Raw genomic sequence first — 5,972 nt, 5'->3', positions numbered from 1 at the left:
GTTGAAGACAATGATTTGTTGGACCAGTTCCAGTTGTTGTGACAACTGTACGTCTGGTTGGAGCGGCTAGGTATTTAAACCTTAGGACACACAGTCCCGGACACCCAGTCCTGAACACGCAGCTCAGGACACCCAGTCCTCACCGTATTCTCCTTGAGCTAAGGTCACATAGACCTCGCCCAATCACTCTGGTAAGTCTTCAAGGTAGACTCCCAAACCTTCACAAACTTCGTTCACTGGCAATCCACAATGTCTCTTGGATGCTCAGAACGCGACGCCTAACCGGCTGGAGGATGCACAGTCCTCAAGTGTAATAAGTCTTCAGATCACACAGACAAGAAGACTTAAGTGATGCCCAATTCTCTCTGGCTCTGGTGGTTAGGGCTTTTATTCTCGCAAGGAATTCTCTCTCAAAGGCTTCGAGGTGGGTTGCTCTCAAACGACAAAAGCCGTACTCTCAATCTGAGCAGCCAACCCTTTGTGGTTGTAGGGGGTGGGCTATTTATAGCCACTTGGCAACCCGACCTGATTTGTCTGAAATGACCCTGGGTCACTAAGGAACTGACATGTGTCCCAACGGTCAGATTTCAAACTCACACGGCAACTTTACTTGGGCTACAAGCAAAGCTGACTTGTCCGACTCTGGACAAGATTCGCTCTCATAGTCTTCACTCGAAGACATAGGTTTTTGGTTTAGGCATCACTTGAGTCATTCTGACTGGTTCTCTTGGACCCCACTTAACAGTACGGTGGTTCCTATGACTCAACATAAAAGAAAAAGAACTATGAAAGATCTAAGTCTTCGAGCTCTATAAGCTTCATATCGTGTCTTCTCTTGTCATAGTCTTCAATGTGAATATCTTCATATACCACCTTTGACTTCAATGTCTTCATAAAGTTTTAGGGGTCATCTCTGGTAGTAAAACCGAATCAATGAGGGACTTCTTACCTGTGTTATCCTGCAATTCTCACAAACACATTAGTCCCTCAACTAGGTTTGTCGTCAATACTCCAAAACCAACTAGGGGTGGCACTAGATGCACTTACAATCTCCCCCTTTTTGGTGATTGATGACAAACTAGTTGAAGTTTTCAACGGGGAATATAATGTGTGAAATTGTAAAGGATAAGGAATTGTCTTCATAAGTTGCAAGGGCTCCCCCTGAAGATGTGCATATATGTTAATTTGCTTTTGGAATGCAAATGCACATAGCAGGTTGTACTTGTGGAGATCCACTTCAACTTATGATGACAATCCACTATGCATGTAAAAGCATATGAAGATAATGACATGCATAATGGAAAATGGACGTCTGCAGAATGAGCTAAGTGCGGAATTTATCGTCGCACATGTGGAATTTATCTTCGCAAAACAAGGTGGCAAACAAGTAGCAGACGACCATCTAGTTTAAGTGTTACAACCCATAAGAACCAAATGTAGCAAAAAAAAGAGTTGTAAGCACGAAGCAAATTATAAGGCCCCTGCCCATATGAACCCGTTTGAAGACTATCAATCTCATATGCTTCTCCCCCTTTTGTCAGTAATGACCAAAAAGGTTTGAAGACATAGAGCCTCTACTCGTTCCCATGAGGAGTAGGTGAAGTAGCAGGGTTGTTGGTGTTGTTTGGCGGTGCAGAAGAGCTTGGAGGTGCTGAAGGATATGGTGGTGAAGTAGCATCGTCTTCTTCCTCAATAATTCTGGCAGTGACTGTGGCAGCAGAGGAAGAGTACTCAGAGTCTTCAAGTGATGGAGTTCCCAGCAGCACAGCCCTTCGAGGTGGTGTGGAGTCAAATTTGAACCTCTCAGTGAAGCCATCCTCTTGAAGATCAGCTTCAGAAAGCATCATCGTTAGCCCTTTCCATGTGCGGCGACAGGTTTCATGGGCAACGAATGCATTCTTGGTGGCAAGATTTCGAGTGTGATTGACATCCACCAAGAGGCTTTTCATCTGACGCTTCAGCCAGTCATGATGCCTATCTTGTTTCTGATGTAGGGCCACAAGAAGCTCTCGGTCGTTGAGAACACGAGTGCGCTTCTTGGGTCTTGGAGCAGTGGCACTGTCAGTGGCTTCAGTTGATGCAGGGTGTGGTGCACGTGTAGTGCCAGCCAAAGGATACACCCGAGAAACTGCTTCAACACCTTTAACGTTTTGAGTGGAACTCTGATGTTCTGCATTCTGAAGACTTTGAGGTTGCTTGGGAGGCTCAGAATATATTGCTTCAGTAGACATGTCCGCGTCAGGCAAGAAGATCCGATGGTTGCGGGCTGAGGGCTGATAAGAGATGGCGGAGTGTAGCTTGATCAGCCGCATGACCCAAGGGGCGTAGAACTTCAAACCAAACAGATCAATGCCTGATGCAGCAAGTTGGCGTATGAAGAAGTCATGTGCATTGAAGCATTTGCCATTAAGTATACAGAAGACCAAAGTCTTCATTGCACCCTGAAGCTTGGCATTTGGAGAGTGCCCTTTGATAGGCCAGAGAGTCCGCCTGATGATGTGATAGATGGTTCTGGGCAGGTACTCAAGGTCTTCAATGAAGAACTCTATTGGATATGCAGCATCTTGAGGCAATGGCTTCATCATGCTGAGCATTTGACTCATATTAGGTTCTGGCCGCTGAAAAATGCTCTCAATAGCTTCAGCATGCAGTTGACAGCCTTGCTCGAAGAGATCGCCAGGAGTGGGCAAGCCAGTGAGCTCAATGATGTCAAATGCATTGGCTTCATGATGGACGTTGCCAGTCATCCACTCCAGGACCCAAGTCTTCGGATCTCTGTTGTATCCTTTGATGTGAAGGGTGGCATAGAATTGTAGCAGCAACTCTTCATTCCAATGCTCTTCAGCAGTAACAAATTGCAGCAGACCCACTTGCTTGAAGCAATCCAACGCTTCCTCGAGACAGGGCAGACCAGCTATAGCTTCAACGTCAAGGCGCTTGTGTGGGAAGATGCGACCTTGGTTGTAAAGGATGCAGGAGTAATAGCTTCGCTGAGGATAGCTCTAGAACCGATCAGATGATATCCGTTCCCTTGAGTAGGGGTTCCTGGAGCTATTGAAGAATGTGTTGTCTGCCCTGAAGCCATTGATGTTGAAGGAGCCAGGTGCTGATGCAGGACCTGGAAACCTTGGCAGTCTTGGGATTGGCTTCTGGACCTGAGGTCTGTGCTCAACATGATAGTTGAATTGGGGACCGGCAGCAGACTCAGGAACAAAAGTGGCGGGTTCAGTGGCTTCGCTGTCTTCTGAAGCTTTTGCTTGGGAGGGCTCCACATTAGCTTCATTGTTGGTCGTGGCAGCCTCAAGATTTTCATCCTCCACTTGACTAGCTGGAGGGTCAGTCACAGGCACGTTCTCCTGGAGAACTGCTTCTTGGTGGCGCAAGGGAATGGGATCTTGTGGTACTTCTTCAGCGGCTGATGTAGCCGGAACGTCTTCAGCATAGACTTGAGGCCTTGGACCTTTGCGAAGCCTGCGGAACGCAGACGACGCCTGTGGAGTTGGAGTGGGCTGGGCCTCATAGTCTTCTTCCTCTTGAGGGCGATCCGCCCATGAAGCATCCTGTGCAATTGGCGTCAGTAGACGACCAATGCTGATGAGTTCGCTGTTTTCGAACTGAGGAAGGGCTGCATCATCTGCTACATTGTCATGATGACCAATGTCTTCAGCAGCGATGGGATCAGCTGCTGGAATGTCTTCAGTTTCAGGAGCCTCTGTGGAAGCAGGCTCATGAACTGTCAGTTGACATTCTGCGTCAGGATGAACCATAGAAATGGGTTCCACTATCAAGGGCTCTGTGGGAGCAGCCCAAGCCTTCTTGGTCTTTCTCTTTTTCTTGCTGGGGGCAGTAGGAGAGGCTTCAGAGTGTTTCCTCTTCCTGGCTTCAACCTCAGCAGTTCTTGTCTTCTTGAGCTCTGAAGCTGTTGACCGGCTCTTTGGCTTCGAGCCAGTCGTTCTTGTTGGGAAGACAATCGGAATTGCTTCTTGCCTTGGTGCATCAGATTCAGCCGTAGCAGGCTTCTTCTTCTTTGCGGCCATCCTGGGGTCGATGCCAGGACGCCCAAGTGCCTTGCGCTTCTCAGCCTCATTATAGGCTTGCACACATCTGTCAGCCAGAGACTTCCTTGAGCTCGTGCATCATTGTCTTGAAGTTCTTCACTTCTTGCACGCTGAGCTTGGCCATATGCTTCTTGAACTGAGCCTTTTCATAGTCAATTTTCTGCTTCAGTTCAACTATGCGCTGGGCAATAGCAAGTTCTGAAGCAATGGCGCCTTGGAAGGCGACACTGAGGCCAATAGGTAGCTGCAGATCTTCAAAGCTGATGTTTGGCATGTCAAACCATTCGTCAATGAAGTTGTGGATGATGGTGACATCAAAGAGAGGCAGATCATTGAAGATTTCTGCTTCTTCTTTGCTCTTGATGAGCTGCTCAAGAGCGTCATCTACAAGATCTTCATCACTTGACAGATCAATGTCTTCATTGCGCAGGATGGCAGCAGCTGTTAGCTCTTTGCCAGTGTGAGACAGAGGCATCTTGGCCTTCTAGGGCTTGGAGACGCGTGATAAATCTTCAGATTGCACACTATCTTCAGGAGGTGCAGTTGCCAATGGCTTCGCCCTTGAGATTTTCGGTGAAGAGGCAGGCTTTGAAGCTTTAGGCTTCTTCATCTTCTTTGGCTTCAGCACTGCAGGAGCTTCTTCTGATTCAAAGTCAGCTGGAGGCTCATTCACTGCGGTCCCTTGAACTAAGATGCGGGTGATGAGGCCTTCAAGGTTGGCATAACGACCGATGACATTTGGTTCTGCTTCTCATGTGCCATCTGCCCTTGGTGCTGAGGGACCAGGGTTGAAGTCTAACCCAAATTTCTTCTTGTTCTGCTTCGCTGAGTTTTGGGCAAACTGGAAGTTGCACTTGAATAGATTGTCGTCACGACACCAGATTAGTGACGACGGATGTGCATCATCAGGTTGTGGCCCACGAACCATGCATGGATAGAAGCTTTGGGCAATAGCTTCATCTCTGGACCTGGGTTGAAGATTCTTGTATAAGATGTCTCCCCACGGTCTTTTGATGGCACTTTTCTCAGCATACTCTTGGGTTGTGAAGCGGTATTTGAACCATTGTTCTGCCCAATAGCGTCGAATCCATTGGATTCGGGTCTTGCGCTGACTATAATCCTCTTCAGGATCTGTCTTATACATTTCTGCGAGTTCATCAGGTAGATCTTTGGATGTTCCGCCACGACGTTGTCTGCCCCCCTTCCTTGCTGCTTTCTCTGAAGCCATAAACTTTAACTTGAAAGGCTTCAAGACATTCAACTGCTTCAAAGGCTTTCTCTTGCTGGACCAACAGGAACTGGCTTCAGGAGAATTTATGTGATGCTGTAAGAATTCTGCAAATGAATGCAGACTATGAGAACCAAAGGATTCTCCCACGGACATGTACCTGTGACAGCATTAAGGTGCGGGGGAAGGGGAAGAGGTCATATGCATTCTCAGAAGATTTTGAAGATAAATCAGTTTAGAAGACATTGACCTCATCGTGTGAAGACATTCACTCATAGATAAGAAGTTGATTCCAGATTTGTACGAATCCACAGATCAGTACAAGTGAGGAATCTAACTACTTTGTGAAGCACAAGTGAATATACTAGGCATGTTATGAGATGCAGTATGAGAGATCTAGCTTGTGTGAACAGAACTGCTTGTGGTAGAAAGTGGCAGATCAATAGGATCAACGGTGCTGTAAAAAGGGAGTTTTATTTACCACACTGAGAACTGCTAGACGGAGTGGGAGATGAGGCCGAGCAGTTCACTCTTCCGTGCCCTAACTTGGCGACGGAGGAGACCTACGGCGACGGCGGAGAGGACGATGTCCACGATCGGCATGAAGACGGCGTCAGAGAGGTTGCGGCAGCGAAGCGCTTCGTCGCCGGCGTCGTCGAGAGCTAGCGGTGGCGCTAGGGTTCGTG

Source organism: Triticum aestivum, chromosome 4A (genome assembly GCF_018294505.1).
Source record: "Triticum aestivum cultivar Chinese Spring chromosome 4A, IWGSC CS RefSeq v2.1, whole genome shotgun sequence".
In the NCBI taxonomy this organism is placed as follows: Eukaryota; Viridiplantae; Streptophyta; class Magnoliopsida; order Poales; family Poaceae; genus Triticum; species Triticum aestivum.
Note: the sequence above shows the minus strand (reverse complement) of the source record.